The sequence below is a fragment of the Scomber scombrus genome, chromosome 18 (assembly GCF_963691925.1).
Source record: "Scomber scombrus chromosome 18, fScoSco1.1, whole genome shotgun sequence".
Lineage (NCBI taxonomy): Eukaryota > Metazoa > Chordata > Actinopteri > Scombriformes > Scombridae > Scomber > Scomber scombrus.
The window spans coordinates 3,698,614-3,725,027 of NC_084987.1; the positions used below are offsets into that span (position 1 = coordinate 3,698,614).

Below are 26,414 nucleotides of genomic sequence, written 5' to 3' on the forward strand. Positions count from 1 at the left end.
GCATTAACGCGGACACTAATAATACATTCTGACATGCTTGCCTCGCCCGAGCCGCCGCCGCCGCCGCAAACTGCTGAGAACGTGGATTTATAAGGTGTGTCGCTGCCCTCGCATTAAATGAAAAGTTAAATTATGAACCAATCTATTTCTGATTTTAACAACATCCTCCGAACGACACATTATTTCAAGTGTTCCTGTAAAAAAAAAAAAAAAAAAAAAGCCCATTATGAATATAAAACACCTCAAATTATTGTAATATCTTGATGAAAAGGAAAAGTTCATCTCGTCCGATCCCTCCCGGTCTTAAAAAAAAAAAAAAAAAAAAGAAGAAGACAGTAAATTGACATCGAGTGTCAAGCGTGTAAAAGTCAAAGAGTCATATCTGCTCCATAATAACCCACAGAGAACGTACTGGGGGCCCAGGATGAAAAACTACTCACAGCAGATCACATTACCTGCCTTTTGTTCACTGAAATAAGCAGCGTAATTTATCCTGACCTTTGTAGATTACTATGAATGTGCTGTCTGTGTCATTTTAACTGAAGTCCTCTGCAGCTTTGCGCCATTAACCCTCCTGTTGTCCTCTGGTCAAGGAAGGAAGGAAGGAAGGAAGGAAGGAAGGAAGGAAGGAAGGAAGGAAGGAAGGAAGGAAGGAAGGAAAGAAAGGAGTAAGGAAGGAAGAATGAAGGAAGGAAAGGAGTAAGAAGGGAGGAGGGAGGATGAAGGTAGGAAGGAAGGACGGAAAGGAGTAAGAAGGAAAGAAAGAAAGGAGTAAGGAGGGAGGAAGGAAGGAAGGAAGGAAGGAAGGAAGGAAGGAAGAAGGAAGGCAGGAAGGAAAGAAAGGAGTAAGGAAGGAAGAAGGAAGGAAGGAAAGGAGTAAGAAGGGATGGAGGGAGGGAGGATGAAGGTAGCAAGGAAGGAAGGAAGGAAAGGAGTAAGAAGGGAGGGAGGGAGGGAGGATGAAGGTAGGAAGGAAGGACGGAAAGGAGTAAGATGGAAAGAAGGAAGGAAGGAAGGAAGGAAAGAAGGAAGAAGGAAGGAAGGAAGGAAGGAAGGAAGGAAAGAACAGAATCTAAAGCCATCACATTCATGTAGATATTCATTCTCATATCATTCATCAGCTCTAAAAAAAAAAAATATATATATATATATATATATATATATATATATATATATATATATGTATATATAATTGTTCACTGAAATAAGCAGCGTAATTTATCCTGACCTTTGTAGATTACTATGAATGTGCTGTCTGTGTCATTTTAACTGAAGTCCTCAGCAGCTTTTGCCGGCTATGAAACCCGAGGAGGCGGCCGCTGATGGGATCAATGGGGGGGGGGGGGGGCGATGTCACCAATAAACAGCCACGATACAACACCAAACAAATACCGACATCCACTGTTATTAACACACATGGAGGATAATCACTTCATTTCATCATCATCATCATCATCATCATCATCATCATCGTCTGATTCCTCGCCACTTCGACTGACGGCTAATAACAAAAGTAGAAACCCTATTTTAGCTGTGACAAGTGTTTCAAAGATTAGAATTCATCCCTAATAGCTTCTCTGGTAACAGTTTAATTCACTACCTATGCGATATCAATTCATTATAATCTCATTAAGCTATTGCACACCGAGGTGATTTCCAATGAATGTGAAACAGCCGACCGTATACGCTCGTACGTACCTCTCTAATTGAGCAATACTTTTTTTTATTTTTTTTTTTATTATTCATTATTATTGCCCTCCATTATTAAATTAATGAACTTAATGGACTTTTTTCCAAATTGCAAAAAGACCCCTGGCAACATGTTTTTAATTCATTAGCGGACATATTGAACAAAAAAAACAAAAAAAGAGAAAGAAAGAGAAAGAGAGAGAGAGAGAGAGAGAGAGAGAGAGAGAGGAGAGAGAGAGAGAGAGAGGAGAGAGAGAGAGAGAGAGATACATAGAGGTGTGTGGGGCAATTAGCCTACTGCTGCGACAGATCATCAGTGGCACAGTTTCCCTTCTCTCACTAGCAGGAGTTTGTCCATCTTGTCCTGAATCTCTGGTGACGGCACTCACCTTCACACACACACACACACACACACACACACACACACACACACACACACACACACACACACACACACACACACACACACACACACACACACACACACACACCCCCAAACCTCACATGTAATGCTTAGTGATTAAATATCTCTCAGAAGCAAGTCTTTTTTTTTAGTGTGAAATGGCTTCGTTTCACCCCCAAATACTGCTTTAACCTCCTGTTGTCCTCAAGTCAAGGAAGGAAGGGAGAAGAAGGAAGGAAGGGAGGGAGGAAGGAAGGAAGGGAGGAAGAAGGAAGGGAGGAAGGGAGGGAGGAAAGGAGGTAGAAGGAAGGAAGGGAGGGAGGGAGGGAGGGAGGCAGGAAAGGAGGAAGAATGAAGGAAAGGAGGAAGGAAGGAAGAAGGAAAGGAGGAAGGAAGGGAGGAAGGAAGGAAGGAAGGAAGGAAGGAAGGAAGGAAGGAAGGAAGAAGGAAAGGAGGGAGGAAGGAAGAAAGGAGGGAGAAGGAAGGAAAGGAGGGGGGAGGAAGGAAGGGAGGAAGAAGGAAGGAAAGGAGGGATGAAGGAAGGAAGGAAGGAAGGAAGGAAGGGAGGAAAGAAGGAACAGTCAATTTGACCCGGGCGGAGGCCGACAGGAAGGTTAACCTCCATCTGTCTCTTTAGTATTAAGACTCACTGTAACTGTAAATGTAAATGACCAGATATTTAAATGTTGTATTGTGAGACAAACTAAACATAACCTGAATAATAAATGAAATAGATTGTTTTTTTAAATGAGATCTTTTCAGTAACTAGAGGCCGCCATGCAAAAAGTAAAATAAAAAAAAATGGCCCAGAAGATGAAAGTGGCGAATCTGCATAACTGAACGCTGGATCAATACGTCTCAAACTAAAATGGCAAGTCTTGATAAGGTTATTGAATTTTTCTTTTTTAATTAAAAAGCATACTACTGCGCTCTCTGTCAAATACCACGGCGCCCATGCTGGTGATGAGAGGAGGAGGAAGAGGAGGAGGAAGAGGAGGAGGAGGGTTGTCCTTGTTTATATGTTGCTTGTAGAAAAAAAAAAAAAAAAACACTGGCTAAAGAGTAGAGGAGCGTCATCCATCAGCACAGTGGTGACATTCATTTTCTATTTGTCTCTGAGATGAAGCCCTTAACCCTCCTGTTGTCCTCTGGTCAAGGAAGGAAGGAAGGAAGGAAGGAAGGAAGGAAGGAAGGAAGGGAAGAAAGGAGTAAGGAGGTAGGAAGGAAGGAAGGAAGGAAGGAAAGAAAGGAGTAAGGAAGGAAGAAGGAAAGAAGGAAGAAGGAAAGAAAGGAGTAAGGAGGTAGGAAGGAAGGAAGGAAGGAAGGAAAGGAGGAAGGAAGGGAGGAAAAAGGAAGGAAAGGAGGAAGGAAAGGAGGAAGGAAGGGAGGGAGGGAGGAAGAAGGAAAGAAGGAAGAAGGAAAGAAAGGAGTAAGGAGGTAGGAAGGAAGGAAGGAAGGAAGGAAGGAAGGAAAGGAGTAAGAAGGGAGGTAGGGAGGGAGGATGAAGGTAGGAAGGAAGGAAGGAAAGGAGTAAGAAGGAAAGAAAGAAAGAAAGAAAGGAGTAAGGAGGGAAGAAGGAAGGAAGGAAAGGAGTAAGAAGGGAGGGAGGGAGGGAGGAAGGAAGAAAGGAAGGAAGGAAAGGAGTAAGATGGAAAGAAGGAAGGAAGGAAGGAAGGAAGGAAGGAAGGACGGAAGGAAAGGAGTAAGAAGGGAGGGAGGGAGGAAGGGAGGATGAAGGTAGGAAGGAAGGAAGGAAAGGAGTAAGAAGGAAAGAAAGAAAGGAGTAAGGACGGAGGAAGGAAGGAAGGAAGGAAGGAAAGGAGTAAGATGGAAAGAAGGAAGGAAGGAAGGAAGGAAGGAAAGGAGTAAGAAGGGAGGGAGGGAGGGAGGGAGGATGAAGGAAGGAAGGAAGGAAAGGAGTAAGATGGAAGAAGGAAGGAAGGAAGGAAGGAAGGAAGGAGGAAGGAAGGAAGGAAAGAACAGAATCTAAAGCCATCACATTCATATAGATATTCATTCTCATATCATTCATCAGCTCTAAAAAAATATCAATATAACTCAACATAATTCACCATTTATTGTGTTTTTTAAATAAAAAAAAATCAAAGCCAAACAACTTTCATTGTGATATTTTCCTCTGCAAACAACACAACAAACACTAATGCTTCACTGTTCACATGGATTATGTAACATGAGAGAGACGTTGCATCCGTTTTGTTTAATGTAAATGTCCAGAAAGTGGCACACTCTCCTCCCATATTCTAGTCATGAAAATGCATAATTTAAAAGAGCTGAGACCAAGCTGTTCCTCAGCGGTGCAGAGCGAGTGCTGCATCGTATCAGTGCGAACATCAGTGGATAGAAAACTCTGCTCCCCGGAGAGAGTGCCATTACATTCAATCGTCAACCGCTGGATAAAACTCATTTTGGCTTCCGCACAGTGTCTGAATGGCTCCATACATTCTGCAAGGGGCCACAATGTGATAGCACAGCACGTCAGAAAACTACGCTAAAGGGCTTTTAAAGCAGGTTATAGAGCTGCAACACACAAAAAAGCCACGGCACACAAAGCATCAGCAGCAGAGCGCAGAGAGGCAGAGCGGCTGGCGGAGAGGAGGAGAGGCAGCTGACCGTCCCTCACATCGCCTGAAGGACCCGGGGTAAACAAACAAGAGATGCCGCCGCTCTCGTTGGGAGGTCCCAGCCAAGTTGTTGACAACAAGATAATGTCAGCTTCTATTTTTAGACGAGCGAGAGTGCGTCTTCGGGTGAAGTGAGCCTGTTTTTTTAAATATTAATTCCTTGCCTCTATTTAGCAACCGGCTCTGTACCTGAAAACAACAGATTCAAATGAGCATAGCAGGAGGCAGTGAAATTGCCAGCTGAGAGAGAAAGAGAGAAAGAGAGAGAGAGGACTTGTTTTGACTTTTGCTGAGTTTTCACTTCCTTAATTCAGAGTCGTTATTTTCAGAGTAGGAGAGGTTTCTTAGAAATGCCAGGTGAGGTGAGTCCTGCTCTACCTGCTTTAGGAAGGATATATATTATAATTGTTGGCTTGCATGTCAAATTTTACACACACACACAGCAAATAGCTATATATAAATATATATATATATATAAAGGAAGGAAGGAGAGAAGGAAAAGGATGAAGGAAGGGAGGAAAGAAGGAAGGAAGGAAGGAAATGAGTAAGGAGGGAGGAAAAGAAGAAGGAAGTAAGGAGAGGAGGAAGGGAGGGAGGAAAGAAGGAAGGAAGGAATGAAGGAAGGACAGGAGGAAGGAAGGAAGGAAGGACAGGAGGAAGAAGGAAACAAGGAAGGACAAGGGGAAGGAAGGAACGAAGGGAGGGAGGAAAGAAGGAAGGAAGGAATGAGGAAGGAAGGAAGGAAGGAGAGAAGGAAAGGAGGAAAGAAGGAAGGAAGGAAAGGAGTAAGGAGGGAGGAAAAGAGGAAGGAAGTAAGGAGAGGAGGAAGGGAGGAAAGAAAGTAGGAAGGAAGGAAGGTAGTGAGGAAATAAGTATGGAAGGCGGAGGGAGCAAAGAAAGAGGGAAGGAGGGGAAGAACGAAGGAAAAATTAAAGAAAGAAGGAAGGAGGGAAGGAAGGAGAAATACATCAGCCATCCTGGGACACAACACAGAATATGAAGACTCATTATTCTTTGAGTATTTATGAATGTTCATACATAGTTTAAAGCCTCTGTTAGCCTTGTAGTCGCACCGTTTAAACCATTATATCTTCATTTAGTTGGGTTTCTGTATCTGTAGCTGTGTGTTAACAGGTGACTCCTTTAAAATCATCTCAATTATATATGACATGTATTAGTATTAATATTAGATTGTCCTGTACCTGCCAGCTATTTTGACTTTCAGACATTTTTTTCTGCAGCTTTTTGACACAAATATTAGAAAGAAAGACTCACATGAACTGTTTAACTAACTACCAACCGCTCGTATTTAAGGCCTGATAAACACAACATGAACTCATCGATGTCTTTGCATTGTCAGACATTTGTTAAATGAAAACAAAAATCCTAATTTCCATAGATTATGTCCTTCCATGTCTTCTTCACAGTTTGCACTTCAACCATAAATGTAAACAACAGGAAGAAAAAAAAAAGGCTCAATTTGATGATTGCAAGTCAAGATCCTGCACTTATTTATAAAACCTAATGAAAAATTAATGAACAATTAGTCTCCACAAACATCAAACAAATGGTGATAAGTTGCTTTTGTTGCAGCAGCGTGTATAAATAATGTCTGCGTTGTCTGGTTTGATGAATTTATGACACTGAAGAGGAACAACTGAGACTTTTAGGGTTAAAGGTTAAAACACCAAAGAAAGTGTTTGGATTCTTAGGCCTCAATCATGTTATCCTCATACTTGTATTTTCATTTTTATAAATAAATATATATATATATATTGGGGATAAAATGACAACTGTGTCACATTATTCAGCGTTTTCACTGAGAATTATTTATCAGCGGGAGTTCAGTCATCTTTATGGGCTGGCCCTTCGCACGCTGTTGAATATTTCTGTTTCTAGTTGAAGCTTAAACAGAGAAGCTTTGACCAGCTCACACCGGGCATGGAAACAGACACCAGTAGCTACAAATATACGGCAGGTAATATAATGATCATGAAAAGTACATGAGAGTGAACACCTCCCCCGCACAGCAAACACACGGAGAAATCACCCTGACAGGAGCGTGCACGAGCCTCTGTGTGTGTGTGTGGATGCATGTGTGTGTGTGCATGTGTGTGTGTGTGTGTGGATGCACTTAAACACACACTCTCCCCGCTGACACCGAGAGGCCAGGCTTGACACGAGGTGAGATGAAGTAGCGTTTCTCATCATCCGCTGAGCCCGGCTGTGTCTGACCTGGAGGATGGAGGTAGGCTCGGGGCATGGCCTCAGGACCGGGAAGCCGGAGTGAAAACGGGGGGGCAGGGGGGCGGGGGGGGGGTAGGACTCTCCACCGAGACTTATAAAGTCCCAGCTACAATTTACTGGGAAGGCTCAAATTGTGGTGTCCAGTATAGCTACCGGCGCGGCGGCTCCCAACGCTGTCAGCGCCACTCTTATTTGCTTCATTCCCTTTGACACTACCTCTCGATTAGGGTCATAAATTCCATGAAATCGGTCAATAACCTATAACACTAATGTCACTCTCCTGCCATTAATTTTACAGCCTGTGTGCCACACTGTTTCTTAACCCCTTTTTACGTGACAGGGGGGGGGTTTATACTCCTCGGGATTGATTGAGAAGAGTATATAACAAGCTTTGAATAGAGCCTTTGCAACCGTAAAGATCAACACATATATACAGGAAGTGGGGAAAAGTGCATATGACAGTAATTGTTGTCGTCTCTTTCAGCTCGGACCATTTTCTCCAGAGAGCTTTTTTTTTATGCACCGTTTATATTCTGTCACCCTGATGCAGTGTAATGATAAAAAAAAATGTAAAGTGATGTATAAAGTTAAACATGAAGCCTGGAGGACTAAAAAAACATCACATACATTTGCACGTATTTCCTACTATGACTAAGCTTTGACCGATGTTTACACTGAAGTGTGACACAGAAATGTCTGTTTGTGTTGTTTATATTAGTTGGAAGTCATTATTTAGCCTTAAGGAGAGAAATTAGTCTCGGTTCTCTCGTGATGTCATGATTCACAGATAAAAAGCGAGAGTGAATGAATCATTCAAGATTCAAGATTAGATATGAAATATTCCTCATATGTATTTTTACAGCTGTGAGTCCATTAATATCTGCAGAAATTCAACTTTCAAATATATCTAAAACGTTATTAACCTCATTTTATTTTTTTTACACATTGTCCCATTGTGTGCGTGTGTGTTTGTGTGTGTGCGTGCAAAGTTTTATTCTTCAGTCTGCACAGATGCATTTTGCATTTAGCTGCGACTAAAAGCTCGGATGTACGGCTTCATGAGTAATTTACAAGCGGCTTCTTTTTTACAGACAACACACGTAACGTATAGTCTGTACGTGCTGCTTTATGTCATACTATGCTTTTAGCATCCGTAGACATACTACTCTACTGATATTTATATGCATCATCAAACATGCATTTGTAAGGATGTAAAGTTATATAATCTATTTATAGAGTGTGTCATATTAGGACAGTAAGTAATGTCTTCATACTAGATGTGCTTTATTGATACTCCTGCAAGAGATTGACTGATTCACATTCATTGTTGATGACAGGATGATGACAAGTGAGGAGGGAATATAGCTGACATGTCAATACTCTCCCTTAGTGCTGAGCATAGACAGAAAGAAAGAAAAAAAGAAGTAAAAACAGCAAATCTGATAGAGTTAGGTATGCAAACTCTTTGTGTAATTGTTGAACTCTGACTTAGTTACACACTCTCCAGCTCTGATTCTTCCCTCCCTTCTACATTCATATCACTACAGCAGATATCATTATACTTCAAACAGCTTCAGTTTGTCAGAGAGCTTTTTTTTTTTTTTTTAAAACAGTCACAAAACATTGTGCCAAGACTTCCTGTTTCTGAATTTTTTGAAGAGCACGACTTGATGATTCTATTTGAATAACTGTGTATAAAATAGAGGGAAAAAACGCACAAAATTACATTTGTTGCTGTGAGAGAGAGAGAGAGAGAGAGAGAGAGAGAGAGAGAGAGAGAGAGAAGAGGGCAGAAGAGGGTTTTTCTTATCATGCGTGGCAGGTTGCCAGTGGATATGTTGCTGCCGCTCTCACAGGGGCATCGTCCAATCTTTTCCGTATGTGAGAGCTGACACTTCGGGGCATATCTATGGCACAGGCGTGTTAGTGATGCACACGCCTTCTGCTGCAACGCGGCCGACGAGGATGAAGGACTGCCATGAGAGACTTCTGGAGTTACTGGCAATGCAACAGGCCCGCCGAATAAAGTCAAATAAATAAATAAATAAGACAAAACATAATTACAGCTATGTGGCATTTGGCATTGGAGAAGCTCACTTGTGCAGATACTTGTGGTTCAAGTAGATTTTAAAGTGAAAACACAGAGGAAAGGGGAATTTCTGCAAATGAATGAGTGCTGAGAGAAGCCATTTCTTGTCTTAGATCAGCTGAAGGAGGACATTTTTAGGCCAAATCATCTAAATTACGCAGAAATCTGTTCTTTTCTGCTTCTTGCAGACTTAAAAGACTCATTCCTACTGGCAATGCTTTAAAGATCCGTCTATTTTTATGTGGAAGACGTCATGACATTCGGGGGCAGAACCGTTGAACTTCTGCTCTGTTTTCTTTGGATCATCATTTGTTGGAGAAGCAACAAACTAAATACTTAATTAAATAGTCATTAAGATGTGAAATGTCTGCTTGGCTTTAGTTTAAAACATTATTCTGCATAATCGCTCGTCCCTCTGTGTGTGTGATTCACTCCACCGGCTTCACCAGCGAAAAACAGACAATATCACCTCGTGTTTTGGCAAAGTTGGAAAGCTTTGGCAACTTTCCATCCTACTACTCCACCGGCTCTTTCACTCCTCATTGTTTTTGCTCCTCATGCTGCACTCCTTAACTCTCTCCTCTCCCGAGCACACACAGAGAGAGAGAGAGAGAGAGAGAGGGAGAGAGAGAGAGAGAGAGAGAGAGAGAGAGAGCGACCCTTTAACCAACAGCCCCCGTTGTTAATCATTAAATCAGATTTTTATTTTTTCGCCCTCCTCTGGAATGGCTGGAGTTGAATTGACATGGAGCCTCGATCGGCGGCGAGGCAAAATGGCCGCTCGTAGTAACAGCTCACAAGCCCCCTGGACAACCTGAGGCATGGCCATCCAATCCCACATCATTAAGGCTAGAGTCCTTTATTGTGTTGGAGGTATTAAATGGTGCGCTGGCTATAGCCCTGAAGTCACACTCCACTAGGAGAAAACAGCAGAAAAATAACGGCACAGCTGGATAATGACTTTTCCCTGGGAGGCTGACCATGTGTACAAAAGCGCTAATGATAGCAGGTGCAATAAGCGAGCGCAAGGCTTTTACTGCGTCCGAATCTATTTTCCTCTGCTAAACTCACCAGTGATTTCCCTCGTGTAGGTGTCTTTTTGTAGTTTAAGAACAAACCCCCCCCCCCCCCCTTCCTTCTCCTTCTCCTCTCCTTCTCCATTCCTCTCTCACTCCTTCTGTATCTAATCTCTTTATCAGCTGTGCAGCTAATATCAAAGAGGACTGTAGTGTGAAAATCCTGCAAGTAAAACCTGCTGTCAGAGCCTAATCACAATTAGCTGGGCTCTAGACCCATTAGCCCCGAGGGGAAGAGACCAAAAGCTGACAGAATTATTGTTAAAGCTACTGATTGCTAATGATCCTGCAGAGTAAAAAAAAAAAAGAAAAAAGGGTGGAGTCTGGATTTCCAAGAGAATAATTAAACTCATCCTATTTTTTTTTTTTTTGCTTCTGAATTGATTCGTCATTTGCAGAACTATTCGAATGATTCTGCAACATGTTGAAGTTTGCTTGAATGTGATTGGTATTAATGGTTAAAACAGACACCACGGTTCCTGGATTTCCTGACTACACAGCTTCCTTTAGCTCGGCTTTTGTAGCAGAGCTCTTACATCAGCTGTGCTACAAAGGCTTCGTGTGTGCCTTCCAGATTTATAAAACATTAAAACTAGGAAGTTAATGACTGATTGCAACAGCCGTTACTTGAAACTTGTAAGAAAACCAGAGCAACAACTCTCAGACAAAACAAGCCCCCCACGTGACACCCCTGGAGTGAATCACCTGCAGTATAAGCCTTTCAAAGAAGCGCCTCACATTTGATGTTAAGCCCCCAAACTGTTCTAGCTGTCGGAGGACTTTGCCGGGGAGATAGAAACGTCTAAAGGTTATTACAGCAGTCAGGTAAAGTGTGTGGCAACGCGGTCCTGTAATGGGGCGTTGGAGAAGCCGGCCAGCAGCAGCTAATGAAGGCGTCTCGGGGAGTACTAAAGAGTCTACGTGACACTACTCCTAATTCGCCCCGTCTGAGGACACAGATCAATTAATACATTAACAAACGATCGCAAGCACTTCATCTTGCAATATGAAACCGGCGGCCTGGACTCGCCTCGCTGCCCTCCCGCCCCAGAATGGCTTATCAGCTCTGCCTCTACACCGCCGTCCACACATGAATATCTCAACATCCTCCGACCGGTTAGTCTGCAAAACCCTCCGTGTGGGTTTGTAATGTCTCACCAGAGGCTGAGACCATATGTATGCATTAACCACAACATGGAGCTGTACATGTGTATATACGCTGCAGTGTGCAATAAGGGGCAGGTACGGAGTGCTCTGAGCTGCTTCCTTATCTTCTAAGAAAATCTAACCCACTGATACAATTTGCAATAATGCACCGTATATATGACCAAATCACAGCAGATATGATGGAGCATCCGCCTAAAGGGAATCCACTCCTGCTAATGACCACAGCACCAAAAACACAAACCGACTCCTTCCTGTTTTGTTTTTTTAAACTGCTGCTTGTGTGTGGACGTCTTTTTTTTTTTTTTTTTGCAGATAAAAACAAAGCATTAATGCAGGCCAAACACACCATGTGAGCAGCCTGCGGCACAGTTGAGTGCATTGGTTGGGGAAATCTAAAGTAAACCATTGCTCCTTGCCATGCCATATATATCCAGTCTCCCCATTACCACCATCTCTACTCGACAGCGAGGGCCCTGCACTGCTAAATTATTCATCACACTGAGGGGAGGACAGAAGCATGCATGGTTTCTCCACTCCATGCCTCTTCCCTTTTTTCCCTCTCTGTCTCTAACACAAAGGAACAGCCGGGTGGAGAGAATGATATACAGGCCGCCTCTCCATCACTGCGTGGCCATCGCAGTAGATGTCATCTCTCCACTTCCTCCAATTACCACAGTGGAGTTGAGGTTGGGTTTGGGGTTGCGTGCTGCGGCAGACCAGACGGTCGCTGGCTTGCCCTGCCGTGCATATGGGGGAGAAAGGTGGGTGGCACCCAGGGGCCCAATGCATAACCTGGGACGTCTTTGTATACACATTCATCTATATCAGTGGGCAACAGGGAAATGTAAGCCAAAGGTAATTGCCCTGGATAAGAACATCTGCTTGGTGAATAAATATTCTAATGAGGGGAGCTTGCAGGTTCCCCAGACTGATGCACGGCTGACAGGCCTCCGGAGGGACCGCAGGTAATGCTCACCACCTGCAGTTCAAACAGGAGGCGGTCCCACCCTCCTCTTGCAGCTAAATGCTGGCCGACACACGCACGCACACACACACACACACACACACATATACAGACACGTATAGATACAAGGGATGGCTGGTGAATCATTGATCACGCTCAGGTCGTGATGTTACTTTTTCTCAGGAATGACAGGTGTAATGCAATCCTCCTGCACCCCTGCAATGCTCTGCTGCTGAATAGATGTTGATTTTAAGGCCTTGAGCAAAACTTTAAAAATTGACACGGTTAGAAGTCATCCATAATTTAAGAGCTTAACTCTCTTTTAAACTCTTCTTCCTGCAGTGTCACGTCATTGGCCAACTTCTTCCCACTCTCACTGCTGAGGTCCTTTCTCACACGGATGCCTCGATTATCAAGCGTTTTGTCGTCTATTCATTGGTGTATTATTTGTCTGATGAACTCTTTAAAAAATATCTTTAAAATGTTCACGTCAAGGTCCAATCTTCATATTTTTCTTTGCATATTTGCCCTAAAATCTTAAAATATTCAATTTACAATCATATGAACTGAGAAAATCAGCAAATTCTCACATATTAGAAGAGCCCAAGAATATTTTGCATTTTAACTTTATAATCAACAATTCATCCATTGTCTAAATAGTTGTTGAGCAGTTTCCTGTTCATTATGACAACTTTTCAGATTAAAGTCTTAAAAAAAAAAAAAAAACCCAGTCAGACAAGCCAGCAGCTAATGATCACCTTCACTGTCACTATTAATCAGACGATTATTTTCCCAATGATTTCATCAATCATCTGGTCTACAAAGTGTTGGAGAATTTCCTGAGCAACATCAGTCAAAAGCCCAAAAGGTACTGAATTTAAAATGATATGAAAGTGAGAAAAGCAGCCAAACCTTAAAACCTTAGAAACTTTTACTTTATAAAGGACTTAAACGACGTATCTATATCTAAACCGATGCCAGGTTTTGGTTTTTTAAACCTCACAAGTTGTCCTCTTAGCTCTTTAATGCATAAAAGACATAAATATCCATTTTTGGAGTGAAAAGTCTAATGAGAAAATTAATAATGTCCCTTTTTTAAGTGAGTACAAAGTAGTCAAATATGAAATGATTTCCCTTCAGCCCATCACTGATATATCCACAAACAAATGTACAAACACAAGTGCAATAGCTCCTTTAGCTGATGAGAGGAACTGTTACACTGATGAGACTGCGGAGCTGCAAACTGTCAGCATCGCTTGCTTCTCTCTGTTCACTTTACATCCGTGTGGCCATCGCTCTGACCGGCAGCGAGGAGCCTCACTGATGAAACCTGGAGGTGGAGGCTGCATCCTCACAAGCACACCTTCAAAAGAGGGCCGAGAAGACAGTGATGATGAGCCTCTTTTAATAAGTGCGTATAATATTCAATAGTGTTCAATACCCGGGAGGCATCACAAGAGGAACACTTTGAGGCCTGCGTTGGAGTGAGGCTTCAAAAAAAACAACAACACACACACAGAGAGAGAGAGAGAGAGAGAGAGAGAGAGAGAGAGAGAGAGGAGAGAGAGAGAGAGAGAGAGAGAGAGAGAGAGAGAGAGAGAGAGAGAGAGAGAGAGAGAGAGAGAGAGAGAAACACTGCAGTCTGTATTGTTGTCTTTGTGTTATGACATAATTTGGAAACCATACAACTCCACCGTCACTTCCACTCGACTTGGAAACAAAAAGCAAACTTTTCCAGGTGGTTTGAATGTGAGATCATTTCCCAACACTTAGAAAAACTTTGGCCCCAAAACATCCTCTCTCTCTATCTGTCTCTCTGTCTCTCTCTCTCTCTCTGTCTCTCTCTTTCTCTGTCTCTCTCTGTCTCTCTCTCTCTCTCTCTCTCTCTCTGTCTCTTTCTCTCTCTCTGTCTCTCTCTCTCTCTGTCTCTGTCTCTCTCTCTCTGTCTCTCTCTCTCTCTCTCTCTGTCTCTCTCTCTCTCTCTGTCTCCCCCCTCTCTAGAAATCTGAGCTCTAAATCGATACACAGCGCTGTTTCATTCATAGCGTGCTTAACATGCTTTATTCATACTTATTCATGCATTGCTCTCACTTTCAAGTAAAAAAAAAAAAAACAACAAAAAAAATGGTGGTTCAAGTATTAAGTCATTTATGATGGAGACAGTCATCTTTGAAAAGTAACTTTCCCCCAAAATGATGCTCTCGCCCCAGAAATCTGAACTCACGATCAATAGATACAGCACACACACACACACACACACACACACACACACACACACACACACACACACACAGTCTGCAGACGACACATCTGTAACTGCATTATAGCTCAGACTGTTTACAGTGGCAATGCTGGAAATATGTGTTGCATTAGAAAAATAATTTCATTTGCTTTGTATTTATGTGAGGGTGCAGAATACAAGCCGGAGGATTAAAATGATCTGCGATGTGCATTAGTGAGAAATAAAAAAAGAAAAGAAAAGAAAAAAGAAAAGTGTGTGAACGCAAAAAAGAAAAGAAAAAAAAAGTGGTGGGCAGCAGGCGTTGTGTTGAGAATACAAAAACCACAGAGGAGACAAAACCAATCTGACTAATCACACATAGTCTCAAACTGAATTAATCAGCAGCTCTGATTGAAGTTCCTACAAGAAACTTTCAGTTATTGCGTTGATATCAGCGCCCCCTGTGGACAAAAGCGGTAGTGTCTAAGAGAACTGCATTTCCCATGAGCACCGCTGCTTCCTGTCGTAAAAAGATCCTTGCTAGCATGTGCTTTTTGTTTTGGAGGCTAGCGAAAGAAAGACAGAGGATGCATAGCGATGAGGTAATGTATCTATCTGTGGCTTTAGGAGATTAATAATTGTAATATGGCGATGGTTAAGCAAAATTAACTTGCTTTTACACTAAATCCGATAATGCGGCAGCCGCCTCCTGTCGTAAAAAGATCTTTGCTAGCTAGCACGTGCTTATGTTTTGGAGGCTAGCAAAAGAAAGACAACTTTTTTTTTTAAACCAGCTGTTTGCAGGATGCATAGCGATGAGGTAATGTATCTATCTGTGGCTTTAGTAGATGAATAATTGTAATATGGTGATGGTTTAGCAAAATTAACTTTATGCTAGTAGCGTTTCATTCGCTGAGGTTACATGTAAAGCTGCTTTTACACTAAATCGGATAATGCGGCGTCGCCTTCCTGCAGGGCCGTGCAGAGGTGTGGTTGTGTTCATTTGTGCTTTAGAACATAATCGCAAAATATCAAGTTATTAGTTATTTCTCAGCTTCACGATAAACCGCCGCTCCCTCTCTTCATTCACTCTCAAAATCGCTTCACCGTCGCTACCGCCACTCTCTCTTTCATTCACGCTCTCTCCCTCTTTCTTATTCTCTCGTCTTTTTGCACGACAACAAGCCTAACTTTACCTCACAAAAGAAGACACATGCCTTCCTTCCTCATCCTACTAACATCTTTGTACAATACTACATCATGTAATGTAAACACAGGCTCTTCCTCGTCTGCGTGCCGTAAATCGCTTCGTCCGATTTCATCAAGGAATCCAATCAGGTGGCAGCATAAAGAATAATTATATATAGAAACAGCCAATCCTCTCGCTGATGGTCTGGTTTGTTTATGCGGGTCATAGAAAGGTATCAGAGGCATCATAAGACTGTTTCATAACCAGTTAAAGGTTCCTCGTAGTAACTTTAACAATCTGTAATCACTCCTTAATTAAAGGGCAATTAATGTCGCTTAATAAAGAGAAAATGACAGTAATAGGAGGAATTCTGGCTGACTTAGATATGTGGGCTAATAACAACAACAGCATAACACACACACACACATACACACATACACACACACACACACACACAAATAAAATGAAACTAATTGCAGACGAGGTTTTTTTAAACGTGTCCCCGAAAGACCCTGAGCTGTTCATTGTCAGAGTACCGGCGTTAAATCAGAGAGATATAGTTTCAGATGGCACGCATACTGCATGCTGGGTAGTTTGACTGTCAGTGGAAGTTGAATAACAATAGTTGTAAAGATATTAGTGCGGTGGCAATAATCACACATCTCCAACATCTCCTCTCTCATTTAAAAGGCTGAATAAATACGACACGAGCACGCAGGCCTCTATATAGCGTCTGACTGGAAGCATCCAGCGTCAATAAAAATCATGCAAGTGGAAAAACCATCAGTTGTGTTGCTGCATGTAGGAGGCGCAACACCTCACACACACACACACACAGAGACAAAACACACACACTGTATATCCTATAGGGGCTGAAACACACTCTGACTCATACAGTACATCACACAACCACACACACACACACAGCAGCAGCTACCTGCTCATGCCGGAGCAGCAGTGTGAGCAGAAGAGATCCACACTTTGTGGTGCGGTACTCACCCAAAAGTACATCATCATGGTGGAAGCGGGACAGGTGTGAGCAGGCGGGCAGGAGAGCAGGGCCGAGCACTGAGACCAGTCCAGCCAGTCAGGAGGAGTCCGAGCGTTTGGACAGAGAGCTTTACTGGTCCCTGTTCCACTGAGGCAGCCCTCCCTCTCAACTGTTCAATGGGGCTTGACTTGAGGTTTCAACCCCCCCAACCCCTCTCTCTCTCTCTCTCTCTCTCTCTTCCTCTCTCTCTCTCTTATTCTTCTTCTCCTTTCCTTCTCCTTCTTCTTCTACAAGCAGCTTTTTCTCTTCAGTTAATTTTTTAAAAGCCCCCCCTTTCTTTTTCTTCTTCTTCCTCTGAGCCAATACAAGTAAGTAAAAGGGAGAGAGTGAGTGAAAGAGATGTGGGGGGGGGGAGGTGGGGGGTGGTAAGCAGAAGGGAGAAAAAGAAAGAGAGCTGGGGAGGTGTTATAACCTCTTTTTTCTTTTGACACTCTTCCACTCCACTTGCCTCTCCACACCACTCACTTCGAGACTCTCCCTCTGTCTCTCTGCTCTCTCTCTCAACTCTCACTCTCAACTCTCTCCCTCTCTCCCTCTCTCTCTCTCTCTTCCCCCAGTGCCGTCTCTTATTGGTGAATGTGAAATCAGTCGGTACGGCGCCGAGGCTCAACTAGAGCAGCAGCAGCAGCAGCAGCAGCAGCCTGCGCTTGACAGCTGCCTCCAGCGTTCCTCCACCGGAGCCGTGTTGCTCTGCATAGAGGAGTGCGCTGAACAAACCGGGATCCTGCAGACGGTACTGTAAAATTCAGCGTCCCGGGGAGGAGGAGGGGGGGGTGGGTGGATGTTGGGAGGTTGAGGGAGGAAAGAGGGGGGGGGGGGGGCAGGAAGCCGGGAGTCGTGGAGGAGAGAGCTCTCTGCAGGGAAGATAGGGAGGGAGAGGAGAGGAGAGGAGGAGGAAGAGGAGGAGGAGGAGGAGGGGGGGGGGGGGGGTAGAGGCTTGTGTTGATGATGATGCTGGTGATAGTGGAGGACTAACAGATCACTCCTCTTTCTTCTTTTCACTGTCTGTGACTGAGATGTTGCACTGAAGTTGTGGCAGTTTTAGTTCAATGAGGAGGAGAAGACAACGCTGAAGAAAAGGGAAGACAAAAAAAAACAAAAAACGAGGGATCTCAGAGAAAAAACCTTAAAGTATGTCACAGGCAATTGGAGGCACAGCCTATATTCCACTTTTAACTGCTGAGCTTCACTTGCTTCATGCGTGTGCTTGTGTGCATTGCATCCTTTTTTTTCTCCCCAGTGTGAAAAACTGGACTCACGGGTTTGTGACCAGGAGCGATTAACAAAAAGAAAAAGAAGAAGAGAAAAAAAAGCCAAAACACTTTTTCAGGTTGCGTTTTGTGGCAGATATCAGAGGCCAGATGAAGTTGGTGTGAAACACCTTTGTGTGCCAAGCTATATTACATTACATGCTTTAGTGTGTTTTCCATCTGGTGGCTGTAAAGGGGGAGGGGAGAACGGCAGGAGGAGGGGAGGTGGGAGGGTGGGGGGGGGGGCTTGGCTATCTTCTAGACAGCACTGTAACAATGAGCCTGCCTCAGCAATTTTCAAAACATATCATCAATACACGACTGGGAGCTCGCGCTTTTAAATATTAACCCTGTGGCAACCGGGGCAATCTGCGGAGAGCTGGAGTGGTTTTTGCGGCATCCTCTAGTGCTGGATCATCCAATAAAAGACGTCCTGGGGGATGAGCTAATTTGCTGTAGGATCCTAAAGAACATTTGCCAGCTATAGAGAACATTGCCGTAATGAACAGAGCAGATATATTCAGGTTATGTTACCCATCAGTAATTGCCACATAAGGAGGCTGAGTTAAATTTGCAGCTGGCTTTGAGCGAATTGATACACAAGGGGCCTCATTCATATGGCGTAACTGTCATCTTAAATTTATCACCCATTTTATTTTTTTTCCTCTCCCTCCTTCAGGAAAGCACAAGTGAACGTTAAAAAATCAAACGCACACCGGCAGTCGAAAGAATTGCAATTAGTGATTTTTTTTTTGTTGCAAACATTGTGATGTTGCAGAGAAACGGTTTATTTTAGAAGCAAACTGCATTATGCGCTTCTGATAAATCAAGACATGCATCATATAATTCTCAGGCTGTTTCCTGCGTCTCGCCGCCACATCACAATCCAGCTTTTCCATTACTTTGCACGCACACACACACACACACACACACACACACACACACACAATCTCTTATTGGTGGCATTACCATGCACATACAATTCCCCCATATCTTTATACATGTCCACCAAAACCCAATGGATTTACATTAGCAATCACAGAGTGGGTAACCGCCCAACTCTTCCATCAATCTCTGATGGGAAATAAAAATGAAATGCACTTCTCAGGCAACTCGGATTAAGGATCACGCTTTTATCAAATACTGAAGTCTATTTCAAGTCCTGCTCATAAATAACTGAAGGGGAGAGAGGGAGGAAAAGAAGGGTGGAGGCACCAAAAAAAAAAAGGGAAAAAGGCAGAGACCGGAGGGGAAGGGGCAGACGGGCGGGGTTGGTGTGGATGTAGACAGGGAGCATCATGGTCTGAAGCTAAGGGCACTTGAGGATGTGGGGATTAGAAGGAAAAAAATGTAGAAAATAAGAATCTGGGGGCATTTTAGCATCATATAATCCCCACATCTCCTTTCTAGGAAACTCCTCCAATTACAGATGAAAAATGGAATTCGGATTAAGCCGGTGTGTTGCTGCTCGGTTTTTGCAGACCCGGTCTTCCCCCGCTTTCCTGCGTGCTGCACAGCGCTTACCGAGGGGGATGCGAGTGGCTTCCCCGACCATTTAGACTTCCCACTGTAGTCTAGACACTCTCCCCCGAGACTCTGCCATCCATTATAAAAAGATAGAGCTTTCAAAGAGGAGAGAGGAAGTCAAGGCCCTCACACGGAGGAGAGAGTTCTGCCTAAAATGTCCGCCTGTCTCTTAACCCTCACTGAATCTTTTTTGTCTTAATATTTTATGATGATCTCACCTCCGCGCTGCTACTTACAGAGCATCTTCTGTCAAACTCCACTCAGATCTTGTCATTAGGAAGACTTCGGTGGAGACAATGAGCCGCACTTCCGCAAGTTCTCACTCTCAACCCAAACTAAAACTCCCCGTGGAGTTCTCGGCTATAGTTACGACTAGCTCGGGCCTTTCGTCCTCATTCATCAAACACTCTCGGGCCCCTCTCTCTCCTCCTGCGCTGGTCAGCCGTAGACAGGAAAGGGACTTGGCTTCATCCTGAGTCTCCCAGGTTAGTTTTTTCTCTAATCACACACTTCACTTTATGGAGTGACCCGTTTTACAACTGGCTGACGAGGATGTACGGCCACGCTGGTTTTTATCTGCCTTCATCGGCTCCACAGGTAGGTATTGACATTTCCATTCTACATACAGCTCATCATGGAAGTGAGGCTGTGCCCAGTCATGCTGCTTTTAAAGTACTACACTGAAACACACACAAGAATATGTGAGGTGATGTGAGCTTTTCACTTCTTCCTTTCTCTCTTTCCTCTTTCTAAGCATCACATTTGCTGCATGTTAGTAATAATCTAGGATGATGAGGGATTGTTTTTTAGGTCAGTGCAGGAATTCTTCTGTATTATTCTTCCTCCGAAACATTTTTGAGGGCCTAAACGTGCCCTAAAACTCACAAAATTTGATATCCTATGAGTCAACGGAATGCCTGTCGCAAAATTGCTCAACAGCGCCCCCTAGACAATCAAGAAAATTGAGCCCCTCGCTCCAGATTGACGTAGACAAACACAATTTGGTAAACATGTGTAACGTATCAAGACGCACAAAAAAGTCTCTTGGACCCATACCCTAACTCCAACCAGAAGTCGGCCATTTTGATTTGAAATATCAATTTTGCCATTTCCATGCCTCACACTTTTAGGAACTCCTCCTACAGATTTAATCTGACCCACTTCGGATTTGCTCAGTATAATCTTTACACAGTGAAAATGAAAAGTTATCAAAGTCTTTCACCTCCTTTATACCCAATGTCCGTGGCGTTGCGCCGAATTTCAGGGGTTTCGGGGTGGGGCAGGAGAGTGAGGGGCTTTTATTGCACTTACTCTTTACTTTGGTTGGTTGTACAAGGTGCTGCTGCAAACTATGTGCTGTCACTAATAATACTATTCTATTTGTATGTACGTTATCAATGCTAAATCTTGTATTATGAATCCATGCAACTCAACACTGAATATACAGTGTAGTGTATTGTACAGTATACGATTTGTTTAAAAGCCTGGAGTCAAAGCTTAATTGGAAACATTGTAATATAAACTTCAATTTAACTTTGAGCATCAAAAAGTCAAAAACACTCATAGTGGGTGCGTGGATCTGTTATGATTTGATGGGGAGAGGTTTTTAAGCATCAACTCGATCCGAAAAGCAAACTAAACTAAATCAAGTTTTTTAAAAATTGAACTTTTTACACAAGAACTATTTCCCACAAAAGAGTAATTAGGCGTCCAGCAGCTTGCTATCAATCACGAGACAAAAACTCTTTCCTTTCCTGCCTTACTCAGCTTCACAATGTTACCAAGCTGCCTACAAAATAATTTGAGTGCCACAAATACAAGTCATGAGTCACGTTTTCCTCCAATAACCCTAAAATACTCACTGCTGAGATTACCGTTAAACTGTAACGTCTAACCGTGACTCTACTCCAGCACATCTCTCGCTGCTCTTGACACTTCCTGTACCATTCTGCTTTAAAAAAAACCCCAACATTAAGGAGTTTAGAAGCTCACCACATTTGTTTATGTGCCGGAGTAAAGTCAGTACACTCAGTGCTCGTTAGCCTGTGGATCCAAATCCTGCTGCCTGTGCATGTTTGACTCATTTCTGCAGTTTGATTCATAGCTTGAAGTCTGAATATTGTTTTGTGCATTGATTTAAATACTTATATCTGCTTCTCTCATGATACAACATACATGTTAACAGATTTTTTTTTGTTTTTTTAAATGAATGCACAAGTAAACACTACATGATATCAAATAATCAGCTAAGTGGAGTCTAGAAGGAACTATGTCAGTGAATAATGAAGCAGACATTCAATGCTTTCACCTTATTACCTACAAAATGTGTCAGCCTGCCCTCCCCTCATCTAGCCTAAAAGGTGCCTAGAGGAAACACCCAGATCTTGATATTTAGAGGTCTATTGTCTCCAAGGCATTATAATATGTCTTGAGACTATGTGATTATAAGTGTGAATGGTTGTCTACCACCATCTGCAGTCCTGCACCAGAATAAGCAGGTATATAGATAATGGATGGATGGGTATTAAGGCTCAACTGCACTTTACTCTTCTTCTCATTTTGGGAAATAAAACTGAATGGTTGATAAGTTAGCTTATGTTTTGACCGTGATTTATTATTGTTACAAAGGGGGAAAAAAATGGTATAATGCCATCAAAACATCCTGACAGTAATAAATATGCATAAAATTAGAAAAAATACACAGTCTTGCTCATTTCTCCGACTCCAGTCTGCACACATCGCCCCGCATATTTAGCCTTGAAAACAGTAATGTTTTGCTTCCTAGCCCTGGAAGACATCATTAAACATCATTTGTAAGCATACATTACACTATACACAGCAAATCGCCCATCTGGCTGATTTTGGAGCTCACTGTCTGGGAAACAATAAATCTATTGTATGGCTCCACGTAAAGAATCCCCACTAAAAATAACGCCTCCGTGTAGACATACGTCGAGTACATTAAACGTAGCCGTGTGCGCAGACTGTATGTAGTGTTAATAATGCAGTGTTTACATCTTGGCATTGAGCAGTCAGTACTGGCCCAGGGCTGCAAACTGGCAGGGCTGTGCAGTAATTAGGGGGGCTGTGTGTGTGTGTCGGGGATGTGAAGGCTCGCTGCGTGTCGTGCTGATACCACTGCCGGGAAGACCTGGTGTGTTGACAGCGGGGCGAACCGAGCGCTACATAAGGCCACACCTTTCTGTCACGGCGGGAAGTTGCACCTTTTTTTTTTTACCTCGACAAGACGTCCTGCAGCCGGTGAGCTCGGACCAGTGCTCGGGTGGGATGCAGAGGATGTTAAAGATACAGCAGTGGTTGTTACAGTAGCAACATGTCTCCACAGCATTGATTTAAAACCTTTTTTTAATGTATTTACCCTTTTGGTTAAATCTGCACTGTGATGACTCAAGGTGCAGCAGCTACAGTATAATAACTTTGAGTGTTTTCCATTCTTCTATCTTCTGCATAACACATTATTAGCTGTTAAAATGTTATTTAATGTTATGTTGTCAAATCCAATCAAGCTTTTCTTTCTATCTATAAATGATGATATGGAGATATGAAAAGGTTGCATTGATTCTAGCGGTGTGAATAGGACCTCTGCATGTTCTGGTTTGACTAATTTATGAGAGGAAAAAGGTGCAACTTGGGGAGTCTGAACTCTAATAAAGTTAGGGAACTTTCAAAAGACAGATTTTTCTTTTTCTTTTTTTTTTAATGATACATAATATAAAAAAAGTTGATAAATGGCTGCGATGTCCCGGCTTTTAGTCCCTTATATATCAAACCCCTGCAAGATTATACATCTCCCAAAGTGCAACCCAACCTTGCCTTTTCATTTGATTTCATCTGCCTGGTAAATGCCCACATCTTTTAAATGCTCCTGAATTTTTAGAAATGTCGACTTGACAAAGCCACAAAGCCCTTTTAGAGCCACATAAGAAATTCGACTACTTTTTTTTTTTTTTCATTGACTGCACAGCGCTGGACGTGACGAGTAAACTGATACGGTGTAAAATCAGTTCACGGCTTCAAGAAGGCTTTCAGGTCTTTCTATTCTATTAAAGTCTATATTTTCATGCTTCTATGTATTTTCTTCACACTCTTTATAACCCAGAACAGCTGGCACATTTTGTTAGATAATACACATTTCTGTTTAATTGGAGGCCAAATGTCTGTCAGCTGTGGTTGTTTGATGTCTTCATCATTTGTTACATCTTTGAAAGGCTTGTTTATCGGCTGCAGAGTTTCCTGAGTGTGTGTCAGGGCGTTAATACTCACTGTAGGTTTGACAGTATGACAGTAGAATGTATATATAACAAACATTTTCCTGAACAAGCTGCAGGTTTTTCAGGATTGTGAAAAAGATTTTTTTTTTTTTTTGCCACTTGCTAAAAAACATGCAACTGGAATCCTAACAGCTTCTTGCATCTCCGTTTGACATTAATTGATAATCAAACAAGCCTTCACATTATACATTTATGAGATCAGCTGAATTATCTATTTAATGTAACCCAATTATATGCAACCCTTGTGCACCAATCAACACTAATTCCCGACTCATAAATGACAGCTACAGCGACAGATTTAATCAATAATAAACATTGATGAAAACTTGCGACCCGCTTAGAAAGAGGGTAATTAACAGGAAGAAAAACTGCTGTGCTGAATTTCTTTCTTTTTTTCTTTAGGAAAATTGCTCTCTGATCCGCTGTAGTTTACGCCATTCACAACCTCTCCTCTGTATCTCAGCTAATATTCCAGCACCAGAGAGAATAAGTGTAAAGCAAACATTCAATTTCCCTTTGACAATTAGGGATATACATTTATCATGAATTCTTAACACAGGCTTCATCTGCTCCACTTCTTAATTAGAACCTTGTAATTTTTTTTTTTTTTTTTAAAGCTGTTGCCAACAAACGAAATGTCATGAATTATTTAGTCTGCTTCTTTCACTTCAAACTCAACATCAGGGCATCAAATGGCAGAGAAATGAAACCAGGAAATGGCTTCACCTTTTGCTTTTTTTAGGGTCAAACATGAAACATCTTTGTTATGCCTCACATGGGACATTGGTATCTGATGCTCGAGCCTTCAGAGAGCACAGAAAAAAATCTGATATGAGATAAGATGCTAAGATGTGGTAGGGTTTCACTCATCTTGCATCCGCAGCAGACGACTGTCACATCCTGCACGCTGAGCATAACTTCAACTAACACATGTCAACAAAGCAAGCATCAAAAGCAGCACATTAGAGAGACTTTGGAGAATTTCTGCACCTGAAGCCTGTTTGGGTTCAACAGAACCGCGTGAAACGGATGCAATGAGCGTGGCACCGATGAGGGCTCTGCTTGCTCTTACCAGTCTTGTAAAGAGGGGCACTCCCAAATGCCAGAGGTGATCGTTCAGCAGTCCGCCGTACACCACGTTCCCGAAGACAGCAACGCTTCCTGACTTACACAACGTGTTTCCTGCAGGGACACACAGAGAGACACGGACAGGCGTCATTGAAATGAACAGGAAGCGGCAGCAAAAGGGGACGACTGCATTCACTCCAGCTGCAAGACACTCAGCTCTGAGGGGAAAACAAGGTAAATTCAATCAAAAGAAATCATTGCACAGGAAGAGGAATAATAGAGAATGCAGCATCGATTGTTATAAATATGGATTTCAGAGGTTTATTGACCTTATATGTAATGACAAATAAAAGAGATAGGTAGCTTGTATCGAATCGATGGAGTTGCACAAGTGAGTCGAGATGATCTAACAACATTCGTCTAAATAATCACATGAGACGCAGCGTGAAGATGTTGACAAAAATCTCAACACCTAAAAAGCTGGAAAAAAAATCTTCAGGCTGCTAAAACCCAACCTGTAAATGCTCCATCACCACATTAAAGGCATCATGTCACTTCAACCTCGTCACAAGCACTCTCTCTTTTTTTGTGCACAAAACGAGGGAGAAAAAAAAATTGGAAGCAGTGACTTTTTTTTTTTGGAGCCTTTTTTACACCCCTGGTCTCATCTGAAAGAAAATACTTCACTCTTCAGGCCTCCCTCCCTCTCTCTCTCTCTCTCTCTCTCTCTATTCTTATCGCTCACTACTCAAACTGGCCCCTGCTATCAGGTAACTCGTGAAGTTCTAGAGGAGGGAAACGGCATCTTTTAAAGGCAGCTAAAAATAGAAATATGAAATAAACAAGGGCATTACATTATTAAAAAAAAGAAAAGAAAAGGAACAACAAGCCAGTTTAGAAAAAAATGGAGTAAACTGCAAACACAGTCTTCAGCAAAGTTATGCTTTATGAATGGACCGGAAGTTTTGGTTTCACTCTCAGCTCTCTATTAAGCCAGATACATAAATGTAAATAAAAAAAAAGTCATAAAGTCAAAAGCTTGACAGCTACAGCACAACGGTGGCACACTGTCAGAGCTGCTGTAACATGTATAGCATCAGCCCTCCTATAGAAGTCGTGTCCACTGCCACTAAGCCTCAACACATAGTTCACCCTCTCAAAGACACTCTTAATTAGCTCGGTGCCAGTGAGGGGCCCTCACAAACAAAAACACACATGCATGCATGCCCACACACACGTGTCCCCAGGAGTGTGATGTACTGCACGGCACACTGACGTCCCCATATTTGTGATGAATGCAGCTTATGGAGCAGGCAGCACAGAAAACACAGGTCCCCATTGTAATTTCTGCACAAAGGAACGCTGCAAAGGCACACCAGGGGTGGAGTGAAGCAGTGCTGACAAGCAGCACATGCATTATTTAAAAACAAAAGTAAAAAATGCCCATTAAAGTGTCAGTGGTGCTTTCGGCAGTGCTGGCTTGGGCGCGGTGTGCGCATTACTGTTATTAATGGGCCAGGCGTGGGGGGCATTGCTTTG

The 26,414-nt window shown here is 42.7% G+C and overlaps 1 protein-coding gene across 1 annotated transcript in view; it reads right to left on the reverse strand.

Annotated features, from left to right (window-relative positions):
• LOC133998985 (RNA binding protein fox-1 homolog 3-like) overlaps positions 1-24,987 on the reverse strand; it is a 126,276-nt gene extending 101,289 nt beyond the window's left edge. Inside the window, exon 1 of the mRNA XM_062438062.1 lies at positions 24,880-24,987. The gene's annotated coding sequence lies outside the window, so the exon portion shown is untranslated. The remainder of the gene's footprint in view (positions 1-24,879) is intronic.
• Between the last annotated feature and the right edge of the window lie 1,427 nt (positions 24,988-26,414).